The 12,200-nt window shown below is 44.2% G+C and overlaps 1 long non-coding RNA gene across 2 annotated transcripts; it reads left to right on the top strand.

Moving 5' to 3' along the window:
* The first annotated feature begins 2,018 nt into the window (after nt 1-2,018).
* LOC133257102 (uncharacterized) lies at nt 2,019-11,920 on the top strand. Of its 2 annotated transcripts, XR_009739406.1 has the most exons (4): nt 2,019-3,225; nt 3,387-3,455; nt 10,701-10,908; nt 11,047-11,920. It is a non-coding gene; the product is annotated as an uncharacterized LOC133257102 (long non-coding RNA). The 2 variants fall into 2 exon arrangements; XR_009739405.1 differs by having other exon boundaries at nt 10,701-11,920.
* Nucleotides 11,921-12,200: the final 280 nt, after the last annotated feature.

Here is a 12,200-nt window from a genome sequence, read left to right as displayed (position 1 = left end):
TGAACATTCATAACTCGAAATTTTCACTACATTTTCCACACTAATTCTGTCTGGGGACTCTTTGTAGAGACTGTGATCTGACACATGATGAAGAAATAGGAAGATATGTAGGAAAAAGGAGATTCAGAAAGTGCAGAAAGTGGAAAAAACTATTTTTTAATATTATGACATTTTATCTCCCTAAAAATCCCACCACCTATTCTGCTACAAATCTGCCTCATTGTCTCCCTGATATACGAACTGTATTGATTCTACACGTCAGTCTACACAAGGGGGAAAGTATGATGCCTCTCACCTCTCCCTCCTCAGGTCTGTTGCTCAGAGGGCACTTAGACCCCCCCATTGTCCTGCTCGTGCTGTCACTCAAGAACCCACATGGCCTTAACCTGTGTTGTCTGAAGTTGAACAAAGACACTTCATGACCTTCCTGAGCCCTCAGACACATTCTGTTCCCCTGGTTCTCCAGCATCTTCCTCCTCCATAGACTCAGAGACTCTGCCCGCCTGCTCACCACACAGTCAACACATGTGAGCAGCTGGGCCACCAGGAGAGGGGGGCTTATATTCGGGGCTGAATCACTGTGGGAGAAGTTTCTTTACTTTGCTGGCAGTAATAAACTCCGGCATCCTCAGCCCCCACCCTGCTGATTTTGAGGGTGAAATCTGTCCCTGACCCACTGCCGGTCAACCTGTCTGAGACTCCAGAGGCCTGGTTAGAAACTCCATAGATCAGGAGCTGTGGAGACTGGCTGGGCTTCTGCACATACCAGTGCAAAAGATTGTCTCCATATCTATTTTGAACGCTCTGACTGGCTCTGCAGGAGATGGAGGCCGTCTCTCCGGGGATGACAGACAGGGAGTGTGGAGTCTGTCAGAACAATAGCCCCATTGGATCCTAAAAGAATTAGAGAAAAGTACAAGATTTCAGACAAAATTGAGAAGTTATTTTCAGAATTTCCCAGTTTACTTCAGGCTAAATTGTTATTTAATTGTGATTAATATCCCAAATTTCTAGTTTCAAAATAATCTAAGATTCACAATGTGAAAAGAGATTTCTAGGAGTCATGCACACTTGCCCACACTTTGTATCTCACAGTGTTTGCCAGAGCACACTTACTTGTTTCCTCTGTATTTATTCTCATTCTCATATTGCTGAATATCACATGCCCTTAACAGAGGGTGAGGCGTGCATCTAACATGGAGGCAAAGACACATGGAGAGCAGTGCTGCCCCAGAGCTCACCCCCCATCTTCCTTTTCATGCCCCTCCATCCTTACCTGAGACCCAGAGCAGGAGGAGCCCCAGGAGCTGAGCAGGGAACCTCATGTTCAGAAGTTTGAACTGAGGAGTCCTGAGAAGTCAAAGCAAGACCAGAGCTGAGCTTGTATCTCAGACTTGCAAGGGAAGGTCCTCCCTGGGGAACCACATGCAAACCACCCCCTCCCTCTTTAGTTTCTTACAACTTTTGAATTCATGTTGTTGTAGTTCAGTTGCTGAATGGTGTCTGACTCTTTGCAACCATATGAACTGCAGCAAGCTGGGCTTCCCTGTCCTTCACTATCTCCCAGCATCTGTCGCTTTTCCTCTTGCCCTCAGTCTTTCCCAGCATCAAGATCTTTTCCAATGAGTCAGCTCTTGGAGTCAGGTGGCCAACGTATTGTAGCTTCAGCATCAGTCCTTCCAATGAATAGTCAGGGTTCATTTCCTTTAGCATTGATCTGGTTACATCTTCTTGCTGTCCAAGGGACTCTCAAGAGTCTTCTCCAGAACCACAGTTCAAAAGCATCAGTTCTTTGGCGCTAAGCCTTCTTTACGATCCAAATCTCACATCTGTACATCATATTACACTTCTACTTAAGAATGCTGAGCTTCCCTGAATATGTGCTGATTTTTGTTCTTTTCAAAATATTTGCTTTAAACTCTGGATTTGTTCTTTTTCAATTTAATTGTGATATTAAAAAACATACAGGAAGAACGGGCAGATATATTAAGTACACAACACATGAAGGTTGACATATATCACTATCTGGATAAAAATATAAACCATTTCACACTCTACAGATGCCTCACTCTTACACTTTGAAAATCACTAACTACTCCAGCCAAGGACACGGCATTCTGAGAGTTAGGGGAGAAGATGTCTACCTTCAAGGAAACCTGAGGTCATGGTAGTCTAGGACAGAAGCAGGAGCTGAGATGGGTGGAGCACACAGAAGGCAGGAGCACGATTCAAAGCCAGGAAGTTCAGAAGCAGATTTAAGTTAACAAACTTAGAAGCTGTGGCTACATGATACCCACATGAAGTTTAAATTTCATCATGGTATTTGTTTCTAATATGAGGATAATTTCCAGATTTTAAGAGAATATACACCAGGATGATTAAGATTCTCCAGACTTGGAATTTCCACCAGAGAGACTGAGGGAAAGAGTTTTCTCAGACCCACAGACCAGTCCCTCCCTGGGGCCCTGACCCTGTCTATGAACAAATGTCTTTGAATCTAGTGGTGAAGTCACAGTGGGCCAGGCCTGTGCTCCTAGGGCTAGAGGGCAGATGGCCGGTCCTCTAGGATCAGTGATGCTGAGAACCAAGGGAGAGTCAGCATGGAGCTGTCTGTGAGCATCTCAACCAGCGGTGCAGACCCCAGGGAGCTCATGACAGAGACTCCTGGGCTCGGGACCTGAGGCTATTCCCTGGGAGTCCTTCCAGGGCTCCCCATCATTTCCTCCTCCCCAAGCTTGTCCTGCACTGAGAGGAGCAGCTGCTCTGACCCTGATTCCCTGGAGGAAGCAGCTGCTCAGCTGAGCCCACAGGGGAGGGGTGTGTTTAGGAACGTAATGTACAGTTCCCATTGAAGGCTCTGTGCACAGAAGTCACATTCAGGGTCCCCAGTCTCCACAGTGGTGAGTGTGAGTGTGAAATCCGTCCCAGATCCATGGCCACTGAGCCAGGCTGGGACCCCAGGAGCCTGGGGGACCCCTATGTCAGTGGGTGAGGAGAGTGTGTGGTTTGTTCTGGAAGGAGGGAGGACAGGTGTGTTCATTTCTATGGATGAGATGGGATGGCCTTGCAGGAGATGGAGATGCCTCTTTCCACGACTGCAGACCAGAGGGAGGGGACGGAGTCAGCACAGCAGCCCCAGGAGGAACTGGGGAAGAGGGGAACTTAGCATGAATACAAATATGGAAGAGTAGTTATGAAGGAAAAAAATGAACGTGCCTTATTCAGGTAGGTTTTTTTTTTTACCTATATATAGTTCCATGTAAAATTTTATATAGTTTTAAGTATATGTAACCTGAACAATGACTGAAATATCCTTAGGGTGCAGCTGAACCTAAGGATGTGGGCATGATGCAATTATAACCTGGTGTGATGTTAACATTTTGCAGAGTATCTACCACTGACTGGACCCAAAGCAACCAAGCACTGGAAGAAGATCAGTCAAGTCTCTTGTTAATGTAGGTATCTAATTCTTCTTGGTCATTTCTAAAAGTTTGTGGCTTCATGAAACTATTCTGCATCTTATCACTTAATATGATAAGCATACAAAAGTAATTTCCCTCATAGCTACAGATCCTTTGGCTCTGTCTCAATGTCTATTTTATTCCACCTATGTTGATTACCTTCTCTCAAACTGAGTATTTTTGCCCTTGATAATATATGCCTCAGTGTTTTAATAAAAGTGAGGCTGTAGCGTATACACTTAATGTAAATGTAAATTAATGGACATAATTTCCCTAAAAATATTAAAGATGATTTTAGACTCTGGAATGATTTTTGTCACTCATAAATAATTTACTTTTGATTCTGGCAAAATGTTAGGTGTTTATCACTTTCATCCAATCAGGGAGACATGACTTTGAGGCTGGCCCTCAGCCTGGTGATTCCTTGCTCTTCCTGGTTCATTTCTTCTCCCAGGTGTGGCCCTTCCCCCATTCTACCTGAAGACTTTGTGCTAATCAGGATCCAACCTTCTCTGTGGTCCTTGGAGACTAATTTTATTGCTGAGAAAAATGTGCCCAGTGTGGAGACTGGGGACCCTGCACGTGACTTCGGTGCACAGAACCTTCAACGGGAACTGTACATTACGTTCCTAAACACACCCCTCCCCTGTGGGCTCAGCTGAGCAGCTGCTTCCTCCAGGGAATCAGGGTCAGAGCAGCTGCTCCTCTCAGTGCAGGACAAGCTGGGGGAGGAGGAAATGATGGGGAGCCCTGGAAGGAGGTGGGAATAGCCTCCCTGTACGTTCCTACACATACCCCTCCCCTGGGGGCTCAGCTGAGCAGCTGTTTCCTCCAGGGAATCAGGGTCAGAGATACTGTTGAAAGCTGTGTTTGACTTGAGGCCTCCACCTTCTCCTTTCTTTGAGGTGTTCGGTTTGTGAGCAGCTGTTACTGAGACAGCAATGTGTTTAAGGGACATTAAAGAGGGTTAATGGAGAAGGCAATGGCAACCCACTCCAGTACTCTTGCCTTGAAAATCCCATGGATGGAGGAGCCTGGCAGGCTGCAGTCCAGGGGGTTCAGAAGAGTTGGACACAACTGAGCGACTTCACTTTCACTTTTCAGTTTCATGCATCGGAGAAGGAAATGGCAACCGACTCCAGTGTTCTTGCCTGGAGAATCCCAGGGATGGGGGAGCCTGGTGGGCTGCCGTCTATGGGGTCGCACAGAGTCGGACACGACTGAAGCGACTTAGCAGCAACAGCAGCAGCAAAGAGGGTTAAATTAGGCTCAGGTCCCTAGGCGTCACTATTTCTTAGCTTTTCAGTACATTCTCTCTTTACCAGTATGCTGTCAATCTCTGGAAATGAGATAGAATTAATTATTAAGAATTATCTTGAGCTTCCAGACAGTCCCCACATCTAGATTTTTTGAGAAAGATTATCACTGACATAAGGAAATTCCAGGTGGAGTAAGATGGGCACAAGTGGGGCCAGGATGGATGGAGAGAAGCAGAAGTTTGGGCTTTTGTAGGGCTGTGGAGGGACCTTGTATGGACCTGGGTTTGTGAGTTTTGAGTTTCCCTGTGGCAGTTGCACACATATGAGGCAAAATGGAAAACAGGAGAATAGACTGAGAGGTGTTGATGAACAAATATTAAAAATGGGATCAAACTCTTTCTTACCTGGAGCCCCTTTGATGTCTATGTAAGGACTCCACCTGCCAATGTCAGTGCAGGAAGCATGGGTTCGATCCCTGCTAAGGGGAAGATCCTCTGGAGAAGGGAATGACAACCCACTCTAGTATTCTTATCTGGGAAATCCCTTGGACAGAGGAGCCTAGCAGGCTGTAGTTCATGACGTCACAAACAGTCAGACATGACTGACCAACTAAACCTCACAACAAATATATATATTTCTTTTTCCAAATGTGTACACTTCTTTTTAGGTTGTAGGAAATAAGCTATTCCACCACTTGACAAAGTGGGAGTTTCAGAAGATAATGACAATCTATGGGATGATCTGAAATAAAAATATGATGGGAAAGATTGTATCTACATAATTACAAGATGAAGCAAATGGACATTGATAACAAGTATTTACTGAGTGAGAGCCTGGAGAACTCCATGGACAGAGGAGCCGGGCAGGTTACAGTTCAAGGGGTTGCAAAGAATCAGACATGAATGAGCGACTAACACTTTCACTCATGTTTCACTTTCATTTATAAACTTAATTAGTCATATGGTACTTTGTATGTATTCATTTATTTAATTCTTATAACAGGCTTTAGCATCAGTTCAGTTAAGTTCAGTCATTCAGTTGTGTCTGACTCTTTGCGACCCCATGAATTGCAGCACACCAGGCCTCCCTGTCTATCACCAACTCCCGGAGTTCACTCAGACTCATGTCCATCCAGTCAGTGATGCCATCCAGCCATCTCATCCTCTGTGGTCCCCTTCTCCTCCTGCCCCCAATCCCTCCCAGCATCAGAGTCTTTTCCAGTGAGTCAACTCTTTCCATGAGGTGGCCAAAGTACTGGAGTTTCAGCTTCAGCATCATTCCCTCCAAAGAAATCCCAGGGCTGATCTCCTTCAGAATGGACTGGTTGGATCTCCTTGCAGTCCAAAGGACTCTCAAGAGTCTTCTCCAACACCACAGTTCAAAAGCATCAATTCTTCGGCTCTCAGCTTTCTTCACTGTCCAACTCTCACATCCATACATGACCACAGGAAAAACCATAGCCTTGACTAGACGGACCTTTTTTGGCAAAGTAATGTCTCTGCTTTTGAATATGCTATCTAGGTTGGTCATAACTTTCCTTCCAAGGAGTAAGTGTCTTTTAATTTCATGGCTGCAGTCATCATCTGCAGTGATTTTGGAGCCCAAAAAATAAAGTCTGACACTGTTTCCACCGTTTCCCCATCTATTTCCCATGAAGTGATGGGACCAGATGCCATGATCTTCGTTTTCTGAATGTTGAGCTTTAAGCCAACTTTTTTACTCTCCTCTTTCACTTTCATCAAGAGGCTTTTGAGTTCCTCTTCACTTTCTGCCATAAGGGTGGTGTCATCTGCATATCTGAGCTTATGATATTTCTCCTGGCAATCTTGATTCCAGCTTGTGCTTCTTCCAGCCCAGCGTTTCTCATGATGTACTCTGCCTAGAAGTTAAATAAGCAGGGTGACAATATACAGCCTTGACGTACTCCTTTTCCTATTTGGAACCAGTCTGTTGTTCCATGTCCAGTTCTATCTGTTGCTTCCTGACCTGCATACAGATTTCTCAAAAGGCAGGTCAGGTGCTCTGGTATTCCCATCTCTTTCAGAATTTTCCATAGTTTATTGTGATCCACACAGTCAAAGGCTTTGGCATAGTCAATAAAGCAGAAATAGATGTTTTCTTTTGAACACTCTTGCTTTTTCCATGATCCAGAGGATGTTGGCAATTTGATCTCTGGTTCCTCTGCCTTTTCTAAAACCAGCTTGAACATCAGGAAGTTCACGGTTCATGTATTGCTGAAGCCTGGCTTGGAGAATTTTGAGCAAACTTTACTATCATGTGAGATGAGTGCAATTGTGTGGTAGTTTGAGCATTCTTTGGCATTACCTTTCTTTGGGATTGGAATGAAAACTGACCTTTTCCAGTCCTGTGGCCACTGCTGAGTTTTCCAAATTTGCTGGCATATTGAGTGCACCACTTTCACAGCATCATCTTTCGGGATTTGGAATAGCTCAACTGGAATTCCATCACCTCCACTAGCTTTGTTCATAGTGATGCTTTCTAAGGCCCACTTGACTTCACATTCCAGAATGTCTGGCTCTAGGTCAGTGATCACACCATCGTGATTATCTGGGTCGTGAAGATCTTTTTTATACAGTTCTTCTATGTATTCTTGCCAGATCTCTTCATAATATCTTCTGCTTCTGTTAGGTCCATACCATTTCTGTCCTTTATCGAGCCCATCTTTGCATGAAATGTTCCCTTGGTATCTCTAATTTTCTTGAAGAGATCTCTAGTCTTTCCCATTCTGTTGTTTTCCTCTATTTCTTTGCATTGATCGCTGAGGAAGGCTTTCTTATCTCTTCTTGCTATTCTTTAACTATGCTTTAGCATAGTTACTCTTATTTTCCTTCAGTAAGGATCAATAAACCAAGGAAAAGAGGCTTTCAGGTGGCACTAGTAGTAAAGAAACCGCTTGCCAATGTGGAGATGTAGGAGATGTGGGTTTGATCCCTAAGCCTACGTCTTCTGCTGGAGAAGGAAATGGAACCCACTCCAGTATTCTTGCCTGGTGAATTCCATGGGCAGAGGAACCTCGTGGGCTTTCAGTCCATGGGGTCGCACAGAGTCAGACACCACTGAGCAACTAACACTTTACACTTAAAGTCAAAAGTGATTCCTATAATTTTGAAAAAGATATTCAAGACACTCTGGAAAAGAAAACATCAAATTAAATCACATATACTGATATCTGAACCAACTAAATTCTCAGGAACTACTTCTTTTCCTCTCTGGTTAACACAAATGGAAAATTCAGAATAGAAAAGACACAAGGGATGAATGAAGTATTTAGTGGCCCTTCCTTATCTTACAATAAAAATACACGGCTGCATAGGTAAGTGAGAACAATGATTTTCTGCCTTAAGGAAGCATTGGCCTCACAGGAATGAACTCATGTACTTAGTCACTTTTGGCCAGAAGCCAGGGATCCCCAAAGTCCAAATGCACTTTGAAGTACTAGCTGTCCCATCTTTCAGTGCTTCCAGAAATTTGCATATTTATCCTTCTAGAGCAAGGCCTGATCAATCAGAGAATAAGAGTCAGATATTAAAAATAAATACATGAATAAAAAATAAATGCTCTCACTAGGAATACTTATCCTAGTCAATTAGGAATACTTTCCCCCCATAGATTGGCTGTCTATTCTGGAATCCTTACAGCCTTATGTGAAGTCTGAAGCTGTTTATTAGAATGTTTAGAAATCTATTATTCCAGGTAATAGCACCAAATATTTTATTATATTATAAATATAAAGAGGAATCGCCTCTTGGCCTTTTGGCTAAGATCAAGTGTATAAATAAAAGAGGAAACATCTTTGGTTCTATTGTGTTTCTTTATGGGTAGGTTTCTTACTTGTCATTATCTCCATAAATCACAAATTCTATGACCTGTTTGATGAAGTTATCAATAAGATTGTGCCTCATATGAAACAAAAATCTACTTGGATTTCAAGGGATCATTGTCAACACACCATGAATGTGAATTTCACAGGATGCAAATATTTAACTTTTAACATTAGAAAACTTGTTTCCACTCATTCCCTCTGGATTCCTACAGACTTAGAAATATTTTAAAGACAACATATCAATTTGATGGGAGTTTTAGATACAAGGAATAAAAAGAAAATTCCCCTAGATGGAGCAAGTACTATATTTAGTCCTACACACTAATGTTAGGATGGAATATAATCAGATTCCTTTCAGTTTATTTAAGTTACATGTCTATTCTGTGTAAATGCTTATAAATGCCTGTATGTGTGTCCAAGGGAGTCACAGACCCACTGTTGGACTTGAATTCATGATATATAATATGTGCCAAACATCAATATAGCAAATAGGTACATATGCATCTGCATATAGATTATATAGGACTATTTTTCATAAATCAGTAGCTTGCACATGTGGCTGCATTTGAGAAATGCTCTGAGCAGATGAAGGTACCTAGAGGAGCTAGGGCAGCCCAGCCTCACCCATCTGCTCTCCTGGTTGGTTTATGTTTGGGTGTGTAATACTGTGGGAGGTCTACTGTTATCCTGTTTACAGTAATAAGTTGCAAAATCATCAGCCTCCAGGCTGCTGGTGGTGAAGGTATAATCTGTCCCAGATCCACTGCCACTGAAATGGGATGGGACCCCTGTGTACACACTGGTTCTGTCATAGATGAGGAACTTAGGAGCTTTCCCTGGTTTCTCTTGATACCACTGTAAATTATTTCTAATGCTTTGACTGGCCCGACAAGTGATGGAGACTCTGTCTCCTAGAGATGCAGACAGGGAAGATAGAGACTGAATCATCTGGAGGTCACACCTGGCAGATGAGATTGGAAACACAAAAACATACCTCCACAGGATTAATCAAGTTATAAGAGGACTTCCCTGAAGGGCCAGGCAGTACTGACCACACTGGACTGAACAAACCCCCAGTGTTCTCCCTCTTTTCCTGGGAGCCAGAGCAGCAGGAGACTGAGGAGCTGCCTGGGGGCCCTCATGTTCACTGTGCGTTCTGACCAGGACGCGGACTCCTGCCCAGGCTGTGACCAGACTATGAGGAAGTGTCCAGGGCAGTGGGCTGTGCTCTGAAAACATGTAAATCAGCAGGGAGTGGCAGGGCTGGACGAGGCTGCAGGGCTGGCTGAGCTCAGTAAGAGCTCAGGGGCTGGGAGTGCCCGGGTCTGGGTCCCACAGGGCAGCATACACTTGCCTCAGAGAATTACTTCCCCCTGGGGGTCACAGGACACAGTCAGTCCATTGTCCTGTGAGTACAGGTTTCTTTTGATTTCTTCAGGATCCATGACATGCTTTCGTGGTCTCTCTCCTTCTAAGACAGGGTCTGGATCAGGTACGACACTCAAAGGAATTAAACAGGCTCCTTTTATTTGATACCAGTGGATATTATTGGAGCCACAGAGGCTTCCTCTTGCTGGATTCCCTGATATTCTTGGTGGGAGAAATTGTCGTCACCACCAGTGAGAGAGAGGCAGTGAGGTAGAAGAGCAGTAAAATGTGTGTGTCACGATTGGTCAGTAAGCGCCCAGATTCCAAGCATCTCCATTGCTTCCTGTTATCCCAGCTGAGCACTGTGACCTCCATACTGACTGCTCTGTCCCAACATGTCCTCCAAGGCTATCAAGGCAGGGACTTAGTCCCTCCATACCTGACAATTTTCAGCTATGTTCTAACTCTGAACACCTTTATACACATCCATGCTCTGTGTGTCCTAACCTCCTTGAATGACTGTTCATGTCTTTCTTTCCCTTTAACCCAAGCAACTGCCTTCAGGGGGGTTCCCTGGTGGCTCAGAGGTTAAAACTTCTGCCTGCAATGTGGGAGACCTCGGTTCAATCCCTGGGTTGGGAAGATCCCTGGAGAAGGAAATGGCAACCCACTCCAGTATTCTTGCCTGGAGAATCCCATGGGTGGAGGACCTATGGTCCTCTCCCGGCCAATGATTGATTTTATGTCTCTGAATCCATTCGTTTCCAGCTCTGCATGTTTCCCCCACCCCCACGTCCTAAGAGCTGGCAGTTCTCAGGGCAGGTGCAGGGTGATGGGGTTCAAGAAGTGGGAGGAAGACAACCTTGGAGGAAGGTGAAGACGGAAGCCTTGCACACGAGACTGGAGCCACACAGTGTGGGCAGGGCATGGACACAGGCCTGACGGGAGCCCAGGATGGGATGTTGCAGCAAAAGTGGTGGGTGTCCATCCTGGAGGTGGAGCCACTGCTGGATCAGAGCAGGGTGTTGAGTTGGAAGGAGCTGAGGAAGCCATTCATATATCCAGGGACGCCAGTCCTGGTTATCTCACCAACAGTCACCGATTCTTTCTCCAGTTAGAAAGAATGTCCCTGGGGTTGGAGTTTGACCAGGATGAACTCAAAAGCCAGGATCAGCCCAAATCCAGGAAGATCAGCACTCTCCAAAGTAGGATGAAGACCGAGGCCTCATCCTCTGGAGTTGCTATGAGCTGCAGAGAGGACAGGCAGGAGGAAATGGTGGATGAAGATGAAACCACCTCTGCCATCAGTGTTACGAGACGAGGGAGTCCCCAAACCCTCCTGTTGTGGCTGCAAAGACAGAGAAGCTGTGTCTACAACACACAGCGGGAAGCCAGTCTGCTCACAGTGGTTTTTGTGTTTTCTATGTCCTTGAGGACTCGGGGATCAGTTGTTACATAGACCACTGTTAGATCAGAAAAGTGTTACTTGGTAGAGTTTAGTACCTTTTATTCCCTAGGAATTGTTCTCTAAAATTCCCATGAAAGCAGTACTTGGTCTCTACAGATGATGAAAATCTTATAATGTAGAATATGGAAGGGATTTTGAAATGTATGTTAATACAGCATGTAGACCATTTCTGTTACCAAATTCGCCAGTATTCTATTTGTTAGATAATGCTTGAGAGACTATGTTTGAGTGTGTGAATGTGAGGGTTGAGTGTGTGTGCGTTCTCTCATCCTTTTTTTCTTCTTCTCCCATTCCTGAACAAAATAATATTCAAAGCTTCATCACAAAGATTATTTACAGATTTAATTTATGCTTCAGGTTAAGGGGTTTTAATTATTTCAATTTAAACTTTTGGAAAATTTTATGAAATTATGAACTTTCATGTCAGAATTGTGCTGAGTTAGACAATCTGAGGCCTACAATTGTTATGTTTATCCAGTTTTAAAACCTGATTTATTTTAAACAACGATTCCTTAATATTTCCTGTGATTTGATGGTTTTTGGGGTGAAATGTGTTATTTTCAACTTTCTACCCATTTATATTGATTCAAGTTCAAAGAATCAAAACTTAAAAATTTTAAGTTCAAATGATCAGAAAAGTCCAGAGCTTAGGCCTTAGGAAGGCTTCACACATTTACTCATGTACCATGCACATGCAGGCTCCATGCACAGCAGGGCAGAAGCGGGGATTGAGCAGAAGGGGGAGGCCGCTATGGCTGTGACCAGAGTTTCTGCCACATTTTTAGCTTCACTGTGGATTG

This window comes from Bos javanicus, chromosome 11, assembly GCF_032452875.1.
Source record: "Bos javanicus breed banteng chromosome 11, ARS-OSU_banteng_1.0, whole genome shotgun sequence".
NCBI classification, from domain to species: Eukaryota; Metazoa; Chordata; class Mammalia; order Artiodactyla; family Bovidae; genus Bos; species Bos javanicus.
The sequence above is the reverse complement of the archived record's forward strand: the minus strand, read 5'-3'. Positions and strand labels throughout refer to the sequence as shown.